This window comes from Chionomys nivalis, chromosome 21 (genome assembly GCF_950005125.1).
Source record: "Chionomys nivalis chromosome 21, mChiNiv1.1, whole genome shotgun sequence".
NCBI classification, from domain to species: domain Eukaryota; kingdom Metazoa; phylum Chordata; class Mammalia; order Rodentia; family Cricetidae; genus Chionomys; species Chionomys nivalis.
Genome location: NC_080106.1, coordinates 53,985,984 through 54,001,343, shown reverse-complemented (window position 1 = coordinate 54,001,343; position 15,360 = coordinate 53,985,984). Strand labels below are relative to the sequence as shown.

Sequence of the window (15,360 nt, the reverse complement as noted above, 5' to 3'; positions counted from 1 at the left end):
CACCAGCATGGGTTATTAAAAAATGACTCCCTTTGCTTCCTTTCTCACCAAATATCTTGCCTTCTTTTGGAAGTTCACTGTTTTTCATTTAAGAGACAGGTGAAGGTGGGCATCTTTACTTCCAGCACTCGAGAGACAGAAGCAGGTGGATCTTTGTGAGGTCAAGGTCTGTTTGGTCTACAAAATGAGTTCCAGAAAAAACAGATGGATACTTTATCTCAAAAACTAATCCCTCAAAAATGAACATGAATACAGAAGACAGACAGACAAGACACACACACACACACACACACACACACACACACACACACACACACACAGGTTCTTGATTCTCTTTCTAGATGAAGTTGTTTTACTTCTTGCTTCTTTGTCACGTTTTGACAGCAAAGGGGGCCCTATGGTTTCTAACATTCACATGTATTTCTGTTCCCCTTGTCAAACACCTAGTTCACTAGAGTCTATGCAGGCTGCTACATTTTGGATTTACAGCTTCTAAACTGTAAAGTAAAAAGATTTCTTTATAAGCATTTAGCCTCAGATATATTGTCATGGCAAAACAGAATAAATATTGCAAAACAAATGGACTGTATATGTGTGGGATTGTAGCATAAGGTCTGAACTCTTCTACCCCAAATGCCTATTCTTTCTCAGCAAAGGATTAAAAAAAAGATTGTGGGTCTCCTAAAACATTGACCATCTCCAGAAACTTGGTTCAAAGCAACACTCAAACAAGCAACAAAATGAGAAATAACTATAATTATTGACATATTCCGGTGTGCTAAACACCTTCCAGCATTCTCCCAGCACACTTGTACAACTTGTTGTTGAAAGCAATGAGACTCCAACTTTACTTGTGAACTTATTGACCTGATATATAGATATAGATAGAGGTATAAACAGTTATCTTCATGGGGTCTTGGAGTGGATGAGAAAAGAATAAAATTAGTGTTTGCTGAAAGTAACAGAAAAAACACAGGGACAATGGAGACACAAGTGTATGTGGGGTACCTAGGGTGGTGCCATATTCAGTTTTCAGAATTTCCTGCTCCTAGAAGCCCTGAGCTACTTGGCAAAGCTCAGCTAGGCCTGGTGGCTAAGCATGCAAAGGCAACTGCTGTAAGATCGAGGCTAGCCTATGGGCTGTAATAGCCCAGTCATCCTGGGCTCCAGAGTGAGATGCCATCTCTAAAAAAACCAAAAAGTAAATCAAAATCCAGACCAAACAGAAACAAACACATTAAACAACTTCGCAGGGCTACTGTGAAGAGCTAAGGGGATGGAGGAGTCACACGAAGTCCAGAGAAAGAACAGCAACAACAAAGGTGTCTCCAACAGGAATGAGGCAGCAAGCAGATTTGGCAATCAATCATGAAGATTCTATTTCAAAGGCATCAGACCATCAGAAGTGTCTGGTGTATAAAGCCTGTGCAAAAGACACAGCAAAAGCCTATTTCAGTGCGTTTTCTCCTGCTCAGCAAGAGGTACCCATGTAATCAATGGTCTCCCTGTCAGAGTGCCTGCTTTATTGAGGCAATTACCAAGAAATCGATTTTGTGCATAGAAATGCATGGAAACAAAAAGGGAATAGACATACCTGCCTCTGTTCAATGTCATTCACCCTGGACTTCGAAACTTTCTTTCAGTGATTCTATCAGTGGATACTGCCCTGATCTGCTGCTTCTTTTACTGGGAATGGTTAAGATGCTCACCACGGTAAAATACCTTTGTGTTTTCTGTCCCATTAACCACAGCCAATAAAATGCGATTTAAAGCCTGCTAGATGCATAGACCCTGAACTTGTGGGTCCATTTCTGAAGCAGGCTCCTGCTTTTGCCTGGTCCCTGAGGATCTTCTTTGATGCTTCTGTGGAGGTGAGGGACCCTGAGCACCCACAGAGAACAATGGCTACGAAGCCTTTAAGATTTGAAAGCAAATCCTCCTGTGTAGACAGAAATGCTGCTGGAGGCATGGGACGCAGGATGTGTGTTTGATTTGAGAGAAGATGGTTTAACTCTGTCTGGTTTTGAATCTGCATTTTATAAGCCAAACAGCAGGCCCCATCTGGCTCAACCTTACTCTAAGATCCATGAAGGTTTTAGAATGAAAATATAGTCAGAGTACTTATCGTTCTCAGGAGAAAGGTACTGTTGACACATAAATAAGCCAAACTTTAAAGAAGATGGTGCCAAATATTTTCAGGAACCTCAGTGAGGAACAATTGCCTCATCTAGCCTCTTCTTCCCCAGAGCTGACCTTTCAGCAAGGATATGCAAACTGATAAACTGAGCTTCCCAGCAAGGACAATGATAGTATAAAAGGTGATACTGTAATGAACTTCTTACTACCTGCTGCTAGTAAGGTGCCAGCCAATTGGTAGCTGTTATCATATTTAATATTCATAGTGACTATCAAGTGAAAGAAGGGAAGTGATTCTGTGAGTCAAGTAGCTGTAAATTAGAAGGGTGGCTGGCAGGACCCATGCGTATCCTGGGAGTACACAGGAGTGTAGAGTTTTTATTATATGGCAAGTACTATTGAGCTGCTTGCTGTAATACAGATCCAGCAAGAAGATTCTGCTCTATTGATAGTCCATGATTCCCCAGAAGGATGTCTGGTTCTGGGTCTTTTCTTTCATGGTCTTATTGATGTTGCTAAAGGGATTTCCCTGGTCGCTTGGACACAGGAAAATAATGAAAGGATGGAGAACAATTCCTCTGGGGAACGTGTGAAAAGACGAAACTAATGGGAATACTGTGGAAATAGATAAAAGTTCCTATGTTTCTTTATTCCTATTCAGCATAATTTTATGACTACCCCAACTGCTGTAAAAAGAAATTGCTTTATTTGAACCCACTAAGGAATATTTAATGTGTCCTGTTGATTGTATAAGAGGCATTGATTCCAGGAAATAATTTTTGGATAGATGATATTAGGAACTCTTTTGCACACTGGCAATTGAAAATTGGGAACATCTGATTACCCAGAGAAGGTTTAAAGTCTACATTTAGGCCTAAAATACCTGCTATAAGATCAAAGGGACATGGGGAAGGTGTACTTATAATTATACCTAAAAAACTTAATGCTTACTATGCTACATGGTGCAAAAACTACACCAGTCCTCTTGAAGAATTAAAGTTTTAGGTTTGTTTCTTAAAACTCAATGTCTAGTACCTTGTAACCAGAAAAGACAGCTGGACAGAATATTTTAGCTAGAATAAAAAGACAGAATCACCTGGTAACCTCAGAGGCCAACTGTTTCTTGCCTGACCTGCCAAGACAGGTGGTGCTCTTTGAGTGTAGAATTCATGATCTGTGACTAAATTTTGTTTCTCAGACATGGAGGGAAAAACTAGGTAGAAGGATTGGGGCACATTTTGATGTATCTTGAAAGTTCTTGAGACTTATGTAAAAATCCATGTTTTACATGCCTTGTTGTACATAATGGTTTCATTATTAGAAGGACAAATAAAAGGGGTCCTCTCTTAAAAAGACAGAGTGTGTTTAATCAACATATCACTGTGCATGTCTCCATTCTTTCCATACTAACTCCATAACTCCTATTTGGGACGCTGGCATGTGGTGCCCAAACGTGGACTTTATACTCAAGTCTGTTTAATGCAAAGTTTGACCAAAATCCAGGGAACTAGCCAATGGATAGGTTCTAGGATCATAACTAACAAGCCATGTATTTCATTCACCTTGCCTGCGTCCCAAATAAGAATGTGTGTTAGTTTCTTTTCTTGCCGATTTGAATAATAGCTGACAAAAAAAAAAAAAAAAAAAAAAACACAACAAAACTTTAAGGGAGTTAGGGTTTATTTTGGCTCACAATTTTTGAAATGGTATAGTTCATCACGGTTGGAAAGCCAAAGTGGCAGGAGTGTGAGGCTGCTATTACATGATGTCTGCAGGCAGGAAGCAGAGAGGAGAGAGAAACTTCTGTCCCCAGTGATCCTTTTCTCCACAAGGCTTCTATAACCTTCCAAAACAGCACCAATAGCTGGGACCAAGTGTTTAGCCATTTGAGCCTATGGGAAACATTTTACATTCAAACCACAATAAATGTGTTCTTTTCATGCTCTCAGTCTCTATTCCTTTCCCTTCCTTTATTTTCTCTGACTCTGCCACAAAGGTCTATGTTTCTCTCATGGCTGTTGTTATTCATTCATGCCTGGTCCTTAAAGAGTATCCACCCCTATACAGTATCAATTACACAAAGCTCTGTGCATCTTTTTGATCCCTGAGCTGGAAAGATGAGACAGTCAGAAGAGGCAGATCTGGGCAAACCCATTTTTTTTTTGTTTTTTTATTGATTTTTTATTGAGCTCTACATTTTTCTCTGCTCTCCTCCCTGTCTTTCCCCTCCCCAAAGGTCCCCACATCACAATTTATTTGGGAGATCTTGTCTTTTCATACTTCCCATGTAGATTAGATCCATGTAAGTCTCTCCTAATGTCCTCATTGTTGTCTAAGTTCTCTGGGATTGTGGTTTGTAGGCTGGCTTTCTTTGATTTATGTTTAAAAACCACCTATGAGTGAGTACATGTGATAACTGTCTCTCTGTGTCTGGGTTACCTCACTCAAAAAAATGTTTTCTAGAGCCAATCATTTTCCTGCAAAATTAAAGATGTCGTTTTTTTTTTCTGCTGTGTAGTACTCCATTATGTAAATGTACCATATTTTCCTTATTCAATCTTTGGTCCAAGGGCATTTAGGTTGTTTCCAGGTTCTGGCTATGACAAACAAAGCTGCTATGAACATAGTTGAGCATCCTTTGGCTATATATACCCCAAAGTGGGATTACTGGGTCTTGAGGAAGGTTGTTTCCTAATTTTCTGAAATCACTACACTGACATCCAAAGTGGTTGTACCAGCTTGCATTCCCACCAGCAATGCAGGAGTGTACCCTTTCCCCCACAACCTCTACAGCATAAGTTGTCATCAGTGTTTTTGATCTTGGCCATTCTTACAGGTGTAAGATGGAATCTCAGAGTTGTTTTGTGACTAAGAATGTTGAACATTTCCTTAAGTGTCTTTCAGCCATTTTAGATTCTTCTGTTGAGAGTTCTGTTTAGATCTGTACTCCTTTTTTTTTTTTAAATTGATTTATGTGTTCTTTTGGTGCCCATTTTTTTTTTTGAGTTCTTTGTCTGATGTGGGGTTAGTGAAGATCTATTCACATTTTATTCGCTGTCGTTTTGTCTTGTTGACCATGTTCTTTGCTTTACAGAAGCTTTTCAGTTTCAGGAGGTCCCATTTATTAATTATTTCTCTCAGTGTCTGTGCTGCTGGGGTCATATTTAAAAAGTGGGTTCCTGTGCCAGTGCATTCAAGTGTACTTCCCAGTTTCTCTTCTATAAGGTTCAATGTGGCTGGACTTGAGTTTTGCACAAGGTGATAGATATGGGTCTATTTTCATTCTTCTACATGTTGATATCCAGTTATGCCAGCACCATTTGTTAAATATGCTTTCATTTTCCATTTGATATTTTTTTGCTTGTTAAAAATCAGGTGTTTGTATGTGTGTATTAATATCTGGGTCTTCTATTTAGTTCCATTGGTCCTCCGGTCTGTTCTTATGCCAATACCAGGCTGTTTTCAGTACTATAGCTCTGTATTAGAGTTTGAAGTCAGTGATTGTGATGCTTTCAGAAGTTCTTTTATTGTACAAGACTGTTTTGGCTACCCTTTTTTTTTTTTTCCTTCTCCATATGAAGATGAGTGTTGTTCTTTTCAGGTCTATGATGAACTTTGCTGGGATTTTGATGGGCATTGCATTGAATCTGTAGATTGCTTTTGGTAAGATTGCCTTTTTTACTATGTTAATTCTGCCTACCAAGAGATGGGAGATCTTTCCAATTTATGGTGTCTTCTTCAATTTCTTTCTTCAAAGATTTAAAAGTTCTTGTCATACAAGTCTTCCACTTGCTTGCTTAGAGTTACTCTGAAATATTTTAGCTATTTGTGGCTATTGTGAAAGGTGTTGTTTCTTTCATTTCTTTCCCAGCCCTTTTATCATTCGTGTACAGGAGTGCTACTGATTTTTTTGAGTTAATCTTGTATCCTGCTACATTAATGAAAGTGTTTATGAGTTGTAGAAGTTCCTTGGTAGAATTTTTGGGATCAGTTATATAAACTATCATATCATCAGCAAACAGTGAGAGTTTGACTTTTCTGATTTGTATCCCTCGATCTCCTTTTGGTGTCTTATTGTTCTAGCTAGGACCTTAAGAACTATATTGAATAGATATGGAGAGAGTGTACAACCTTGTCTTGTTCCTGATTTCAGTGGAATTTCTGGGAGCTTCTCTCCATTTAGTTTGATGTTGGCTGTTGGCTTGCTGTATATTGCCTTAATTATGTTTAGGTATGTTCCTTGTGTACCTGCTTTCTCCATGACCTTTATCACGAACAGATGTTGTATTTCGTCAAAAATGTTTTTGGCATCTAATGAGATGATCATGTGGTTTTTATATTTCAACATGTTTATATGGTGGATTATGTTGACAGATTTTTATATGTTGAACCATCTCTGCATCTCTGGGATGAAGCCGACTTGATTGTGGTAGATGATGGTTATGATGTGTTCTTGGATTCGATTTGCCAGTATTTTATTTAGTATTTTTTCATCCGTGTTCATGAGTGAGATTGGTCTTTAATTCTCTTTCATAGTAATGTCTTTCTGTGGTTTGGGTAGCAGGGTAATTGTAGCCTCACCAAAAAAAAAAAAAAAAAAAAAAAAAAAAGTTTAGCAATGTTCCTTCTGTTTCTATTTTGTGGAATAATTTGAGGAGTATTGGTATTAGTTCTTCTTTGGAAGTCTTGTAGGATTCTGGGCTGAAACCATCTGGTCCTGGGCTTTTTTTGGTTGGGAGACTTTTGATAACTGTTTCTATTTCTTCAGCAGTTATAGGTCTATTTAATTTGCTTATCTGGTCTTGATTTAATTTTAGTAAGTTATATTTATCAGTAAAGTTGTCCATTTCCTATAAGTTTTTCAATTTTGTGGAGCACAGGCTTTTCAAATATGACTTGATGATTCTCTGTATTTCCTCCATGTCTGTTGTTATGTTCCCGTTTTCATTTCTGATTTTGTTAATTTGGATATTCTCTTTCTGCCTTTTGGTTAGTTTAGATAAAGGTTTGCCTATTTTGTTGATTTTCTAGAGGAACCAACTCTTTGTCTCATTGATTCTTTGTATTGTTATCTTTGTTTCTATTTTGTTGATTTCAGCTCTCAATTTGATTATTTCCTGCTGCCTAGTTATCTTAGGTGAGTTTGCTTCTTTTGGTTTTAAAGTTTTCAAATGTTCTGTTAACTCACTAGTGTGGAATTTTTCCAGCTTCTTTGTGTAGGCATTTACTGCTATGAACATTCCTCTTAACACTGCTTTCATTGTGACCCATAAATTTGGGTATGTTGTGTGGTCATTTTCATTGAATTTTAGGGAGTCTTTAATTTCTCCCTTTATTTCTTCCTTGACCCATTGAGCATTGTTTAATTTCCATGTGTTTGTGGGCTTTCTGGAATTAGTATAGGTGTTGACTTCTAGTTTTAAACCATGGTGATCTGACAAGGTACATTTGTTATTCCATTTTTTTTTAATTGTTGAGGTTTGTTTTGTTACCGAATATGTGGTCAATTTTTGAGAAGGTTCCATGAGGTGCTGAGAACACATATTCTTTTATGTTTGGATGGAATGTTCTATATATGTCCATTAAATCCATTTGAGTCATAACATCTGTTCTCTTATTTCTCTGTTCATTTATTGTCTGACTGACCTGTCCACAAGGAACATACCTAAACATAATAAAGGCAATATACAGCAAGTGAACAATAACATCAAACTAAATACAGAGAAACTCAAAGATATCCCACTGAAATCAAGAACAAGACTAGGTAGTCCACCCCCTCCATATCTATTCAATATAGGCCTTGAGGTTCTAGCTAGAGGAATAAGACAACAAAAGGTCAAGGGTATGCAAATCGGAAAAGAAGCCAAATTCTCACTATTTGCTGATGATACGATAGTTTACACAAGCTATGAAAATTTCTAAAAAATTCTACCAAGGAACTTCTACAACTCATATACACTTTCAGTAATGTAGAAAGATACAAGACAACTTAAAAAAATCAGTATCCCTCCTTTACACAGATGATAAATGGGCTAAGAGAGAAACCAGAGAAATATCACCCTTCACAATAGCATAAAATATCACAAAGTAACTCTAACCAAACAAGTGGAAGACCTGTATAAAAAGAACTTTAAGCCTTTGAAGAAAGAAATTGAAGAAGACATCAGAAAATGGAAAGCTCTCCCATGCTCTTGGGTAGGTAGAATTAATACAGTAAAATGACAATCTTACCAAAAGCAATGCCTATCAAATTCTAGGAAAGTTCTTCAAAGACATTGAAAGAATAGTACACAACTTTACATGGAAAAGCAAAAATCCCAGGATAGCCAAAACAATCCTGCACAATAAAGACATCACAATTCCTGACTTTAAACTCTACTACAGAGCTACCGTACTGAAAACAGCCTAGTATTGGCATAAAAACAGACAGGAGAACCAATGAATTCAAATCAAAGACCCAGATACTAATCCACACACCTATGAACACCTGATTTTTTACAAAGGAGGAAAAAATATAAAGTGGAAAAAAGAAAGCATATTTAACTACTGATGCTGGATGTTAATATGTACAAGAATGAAAATAGATCCATATCTATCACCATGTACAAAACTGGAGTCTAAATGGATCAAAGACCTCAATATAAAGCCAATCACACAGAACCTCATAGAAGGGAAAGTAGGAAGTACACTTGAATGCATTGGCATAGGAGAACACTTCTTAATATAACCCCAGTAGCACAGACACTTAGAGAAAAGCTTAATATTGGGAACTCCTGAAACTGAGAAGATTCTGTAAAGCAAAGGACTCAGTTAACAATACAAAATGGCAGTCTACTGAATGGGAAACGATCTTTTCCAACTCCACATCAGACAGAGGACTGATCTCCAAAATATACAAAGAAATCAAGAAATTGGTCATCAAAAGAAGACATTTTCCAATAACATAAAATGAGCTACAGACCTAAACAGAGAACTTTCAACAGAAGAACCTAAAACAGATGAAAGACACTTAAGGAAATGCTCAACATCCTCAGCTATCAGAGAAATGCAAATCAAAACAACTCTGAGATTCCATTTTACACCTGCAAGAATGGCCAAGATCAAAAACACTGATGACAACTTATGCTGAAGAAGATGTGAGGTAAACAGAACACTCAGCCATTACTGGTGGGAGTGCAAACTGGTTTGCAAACTGGTTTGGATATCAATATGGTGATTTCTGAGAAAATTAGGAAACAACCATCCTCAAGACTCAGCAATACCACTTTTGGGTATATACCCAAAGGATTCTCAATTGTACCAGAAGGACATGTGCTCAACTATGTTCATAGCAGCATTATCTGTCATAGCTAGAACCTGGAAACAACCTAAGTGACCCTTGAGTGTAGAATATATAAGGAAAATGTGGTACATTTACATAATGGAGTACTACACAGCAGAAAAAAAATGACACCTTGAAATTTGAGGGCAAATGGATGAATTTAGAAAATATTGAAAGAGAAATATTGAAAGAGAAATATCGTAAGTGGCTTTTAGACATAAAGCAAAATAAAGGCTATAATTTACAATCCTAGAGAACGTAGGCAACAACTAGGACCCCAAGAGAGACAAACATGGATCTCATCTACATGGGAAGTAGAAAAAGACAAGATCTCCTGAGTAAATTGGGAGCATGGGGACCATGGAAGAGGGTAGAAGGGGAAGATAGAGAAAAGGAGGGGAGCAGAGAAAAATCTATAGCTCAATAAAATCAATAAAAAAAAATAAAAACTACAACGTTGTCAGTCTGGGGAAAGTGTTAAAGTTGTAAACATTTGTGCATTCCTGATGTGACTGTGCCATTTTTATGATGAAAGAGTCAAGTTTTAGAGAAGATGGCTCTAGACACTCGAAGAAGCTCTGCCTTTCTGTTCTAAGTTTTCCCCAATTCACCACAGTGCCCATAAATGCTTTCTGCTGGAGAGAACAAACAAAGGGCTCAGGACTGGAATACTCTGATACTTGTCATAGTATCAGATTTGATCTCTGAGTTATAGGTGCAGTACAGGTGGTCAAATGTTGATGGTTTTGATGTCAGTGTGTATATATGTTTATTGGGAATAAGAACACCTGTGGTTGATTACAAAAGCTACTTAACTCTATCTATACTTAATATTGGCACTCTCTTACAGGACTCAGGCCTGGTTGTGTGACTTGTTTTGGTTCATGGGACATTAAGCAAATTGAAGTTAGAAGCATCAAAATTTGTTAAGGCACTTGGATTTGAGCTTCAACACTCTTGAAATCCTATGACACCCCACTTCCTCATTTTGTGACTAAAAATACATTACCTGGCTTGATAATGAGCTCATGGCCCAGGTAAACCTACCTTTAGCAGACATTCTTAGATAGCAGCAGACACCTGTAGGGACCCATAGACCCTGAGTACAAATGGCTGATCATGGAATAGTGAGCTCATCATGATGGTCAGCTGAAACTGCTACGATTTGGACTAGTTTATTAAGTAGAAAAAACATATGATTGGATTTGCTGAGATAATGGTAGGAAGTGCATGGTATAAAGGTGTATATTCAGCAGGTACTCAGTCCCTGACAGCTATAATTTCCTCATTTCTGCTTTTTTAAGCAAGCCTTATCTAACATTTTTATCAGTGTTCCTGGGTTGCTAGACAGACAAGGCTCCTCCACTTCAGGGGTGCATGTACCAATAGTGGAGAATACAATAAACAAAACAAATGGAGATGAGTTCAGATGGAACAATGCACTTGGGATGTAAGGAACAGGAACACAGAAGATTCAAGGAATAGATACTCAGTGCAGGCCAGGAAGGGCCCTTCTGAAGTGGTAAAACTCATGACCTAAAGCTATTCTGCTTCTGCAAAACCTGTATGTACAAATCCTAACTCCCATAGTGATAACATGAGATTAAGGGTGTTTTGGGAAATAATTATGTCATAAAGGTGCATCTGTTGTGACTAGGGTTAATACCATTGTAAGAGAGAATCCAAACAACTCCCCCTTGAGTAGCCCTCACTCATACTTGGACATCATTTAGTAACTTAATTCTTGTAACTCTTCTTTGGAAAGCCCACACCCATGCACTTATTATTCCTTCTAAGAATCTGTCTTTCTTATAATCCTCATATACAAATCTGTTTTAAAATATCTTTATTAAGCAACTACTATGGTTTGTAAAGGTCCTAGAAATTCTCTTGCTCCTTATACCAACATCCTATCAATGAACATGGCTTGAAAGTATTATCACACTTCACACTGGGAGGATGAAAGAGGCCAAGTACCTGAATCAAATTCACACGTCTGAGAAGTGACACAGCTGGGCTGAGTGCAGGTCTTTCTTTCCCCCTTTATTATCTCTAAATGCCTACCACCATGTCCTAGTTAGCATTCAGTGATCAATTTGAGAATGTGTAGAGTCATTGGCAGGATTCTCAACTGAGGAATTGCCCAGATCAGATTGGTCTGTGTTCATGTCTATGAGGTATTATCTTGGTTGATGATTGATGAGGGATGGCCCAGCTGACTGTAGGTGGTACCATATCTACACAGGCGATCCTGGGCTATATAAGAAAGCTAGATGAGTGTGACAGTAAGGAGCAAGTAGCATTTATTCATGGTTTCTGCTTTTAAGTTCCTGCCCTGACCACCTTAATGATGAACTGTGACTTGAAACATAAACCAAATAAATCTTTTCCCTTCCTAAGTTACTGCTGATAAGACTATTATATCACAGCAACAGAAAATCAAACACAGACAGAATTTTCCAGAGGGCATTCAGATCTAGACAATGGTTCCTGGTTGACAAATGTTACAAGGGTTTCCACGGATTCATTCAACACTAATCAGAACTCTGCATGGGAAGAACTTTAACCCTATTTCACAGGAAAAAAATAAAACCCAGAATTCTAAGATATTGAGTGAAATGCTAAAACTATCAGCAGAGGATTGAGGGAGGAGATGAGACTTGAGATAGAGCTCTTTGATCTGAAGCTTAGTGTCTTCTACACAGAACACACTAATGTTTTAATAAATTCTGATCACTCATGCTGCATTTAGTTCAAAAGCTTTTGAATATACATCAGTACAAAGAACTGGGCCTACATATTCTCATGGGCATTATAACCTTAATAATATCATCATTCCCAGGTAACAGATAAGGAAACTGAGGTTTAGAAAGGCAAGATGGCTTCTGCAGAAAGTTAAGTTGAAGGTCTGAGCTACTGATAACACGCAGTGTCTGCCTCCTAGGACCAGGTGTTGTGCATAGCTACACCACAAATGTGTGTGTAAGCCAGAGGTCATTGTTTAGCGTCTTCCTCCACATTTCTCTCACCTCATTTTTTGAGAAAGGTGCCCATTTCCATTAATTACACTCAGTGTCATTCCCAGACAGCCATGACATGGACGTTTCCACTCATTCCATGCTTCCCAGATGGTGTTCTGTGGGCCTCTGCATGTCGAGTTTCCTGCTCCTTCATGTTTGCACATTTTGCATCCACTCATGATTAATAACAGTCTTTAAGGAACATTCATTGCATGCCTGGAACAGTGACTCACATCATTCCTGATCAATCCCAAGGCATCTTCATTTCCAGATGGGAAAGTCAGGTAGCCCAACAGACAGTGCTTTTGAAATGAGGCAGTTAAGGTGTTGTGTGATATTTTGATTGTGTTCTGACAAATAAAGCTTGTTTGGGGTCAGAGGGTGGAGCTAGCCACTAGTTGAACATAGAGGTTTGGAGGACTGTAGTAGAGGATACAGGAAGTGGTAAGGCAGTGCTGAAAGAAGAGCTTGGCCCTTTTGGATGGAAGAACAGAAAAGGTAGGAAGCTCCTAGTTCCCTAATCTTTCAGGTTCTTATCACAATATTTGATTCCTTAGTTTTTACTGATTAAGAATATTTAGATAAACACATCATTTGTTGCCCAACTTTTGGAGCACAAATTCACAAAATAGTTGCCCATGGCTTTGAAGCCACCAGCACCCACTGCAGCTGCACATAGGAGCTCCACGTGCTGGAGTCACCATGCTCCTTCCCACCCCTCAGGCCCTCTGAGTATGGAATTTTCCTATTGCAGCCTCTCTAGAGCAACCTCCACAAGCCCCAAACTCCACAGTCCTTGGCATTCAAATGTTACTATGGTTAGGCCCTCACCACTGGGCAGCTTTGCCTTCGAACAGCACTTTGCTTTCACTTCCTCCCAGTCACACATGCTTTCACACATTCCCTCCATGTCCACCATTCAGATGGCTAGATCTTTGGCCCCTTCCCTTCGTATTGTGGACTTTCCCTGGACGCCCGTCTCAGGCTGTTGATACATGATCAGTGCAGCTGTTCTCAGCCAGGCTGTGCACTATTTGTGTTCTCCACCTAGACGTACTATGCAGCAATAGAGAGCCTTACACTTCACTGTCATCATAAGCAAATTTGGTTAAACAATTTGGAATTCTTAAAAGGGAAAATTAGTTTTAAAAAGATAAGAGTTTTTCCACCATTAAAAAATGGGAAACACTATTATATTGGAGGAAGTTAGGTCTCTGTAGGATTGCACAATAAATGGTTTAAAAAATGGAACCGAATCAGGGGATAATTAACTTTGCTGGAATCTACATAATGTCAATTATAAACATTATCTGTTTGATAATTCTTGTTTTATCCATAAAAAAGTTGGTTTATATGAGCACCAAGGAACAGGCCTTAGAAAAATTACTGAGGAAAATAATGCAATTTTGACTGATACATTACAAGCTTTAGAAAAACTTCCTCAAACAGATAGAGATATTGAGACAAAGGCAGAAGAATTGAAAGGAGAACCAACCTCACCATGATATTGGAAACAGCCCAAAATTATCAAAAAACCAACTTTAATTTATCTAGTCACCCTACAGGAACAACTGCCAAGTAACAGGTATCCCCAAGGCTATGTAAGAGCTGATTGGATTCCTGTGGAAATGTTAGATTTGAGGAGATTTAAGGAGGCAATAGGTTTGTAAGGTATGCATTCACTTTTTGTGATGAAGATGTCAAATTTATGGTCAACTAATAACAGAATTGTCCATCTGGAAAGACATGATTAGAGCAGTATTGGAACATGGTCCTCAATTACAGTGGAGGACCAGGTAGAAAGATGAAACCATTGAATAATGAAGTAGGGCTAGAGGTATGAAAATTTCCCCTGGCCAATTTCATGGAGAGGGCAATTATTCTGATGTTCAAAGACAGTCTATATATGATTATCACACCTTGGCTCTAAGCCATGCAGCAACTTTAAATGCTTGGGACAGAGTTAAAGAGGTCGGAAAGAGAATTGAGCCATTTTCTAAAATTATACAGTATCCAAAAGAAACCTTCGTTGATTTTTTTTACAAAGATTGACTTCAGTTGCAAATAGAATGATACCAATGATACCAAATCTAGAATCCAGACAAATAATAATTGAATCTTCATCTTTTGAAATGCTAATTCACAACGAAAAGGGGTAATTAGACCTTTAAAGGCAAGATCAACAACCATAGATGAATGGATTCAAGAATCTCATATGGAATCTCATAACCATGATGATACTTGGATAGGAGAGGTGATTTCCTGAGGCTTGAAGAAAAATCAAAATGTCATATGTTTTCATTGTGGTAAACCAAGTTACTTAAAAAGGGATTGTAGGCAGGGTGTTCCCAGAAACAATATTTTTTCTAAGAATAATCCAAACAGAAGGCCTGTGCCTTCTGGAGTATGCAGAAGGTACAACAAAGGCCAATATTGGATCAATGAATGCAGATCAACAAGGGACAGGCAAGGTAACCTTTTGTCATCAGGAAATGACTTAGAGGGCCTCTCTCAGGCCCCCATGTCAAACTTAGTTCAGTCATTCCCTGTCATCATAGGGGAAACTCCTCTCCAGATTACTTAAAGGACCTAATGACTATTGTAAAAACAAAACAAAACAAAACAAAAACATATTGCTCTGGATAAAAGAACAAGTTTTGAAGATAAATCAAAAATTTCCAGAGATACCATAAAGGAAATGTTTTGGCAAAGTTCTATAAATTATCAAAGACTAAAGATAAAAATACAAATAAATGACATTGTAAGTTAAAAAAAAAAAGCTATGGATACCATCAACACTGATAAAGATTAGATTAGAAGAAAGGCCTCTTGGTTAGAAGAGGTGATAGTTTATTAAACAGCATGACCATTCAATCTAAAGTA

General features: G+C 38.1%; 1 protein-coding gene across 1 annotated transcript in view; it reads right to left on the bottom strand.

Moving 5' to 3' along the window:
- Large1 (LARGE xylosyl- and glucuronyltransferase 1) overlaps positions 1-15,360 on the bottom strand; it is a 524,802-nt gene that overhangs the window by 28,064 nt on the left and 481,378 nt on the right. The window lies entirely within an intron of this gene.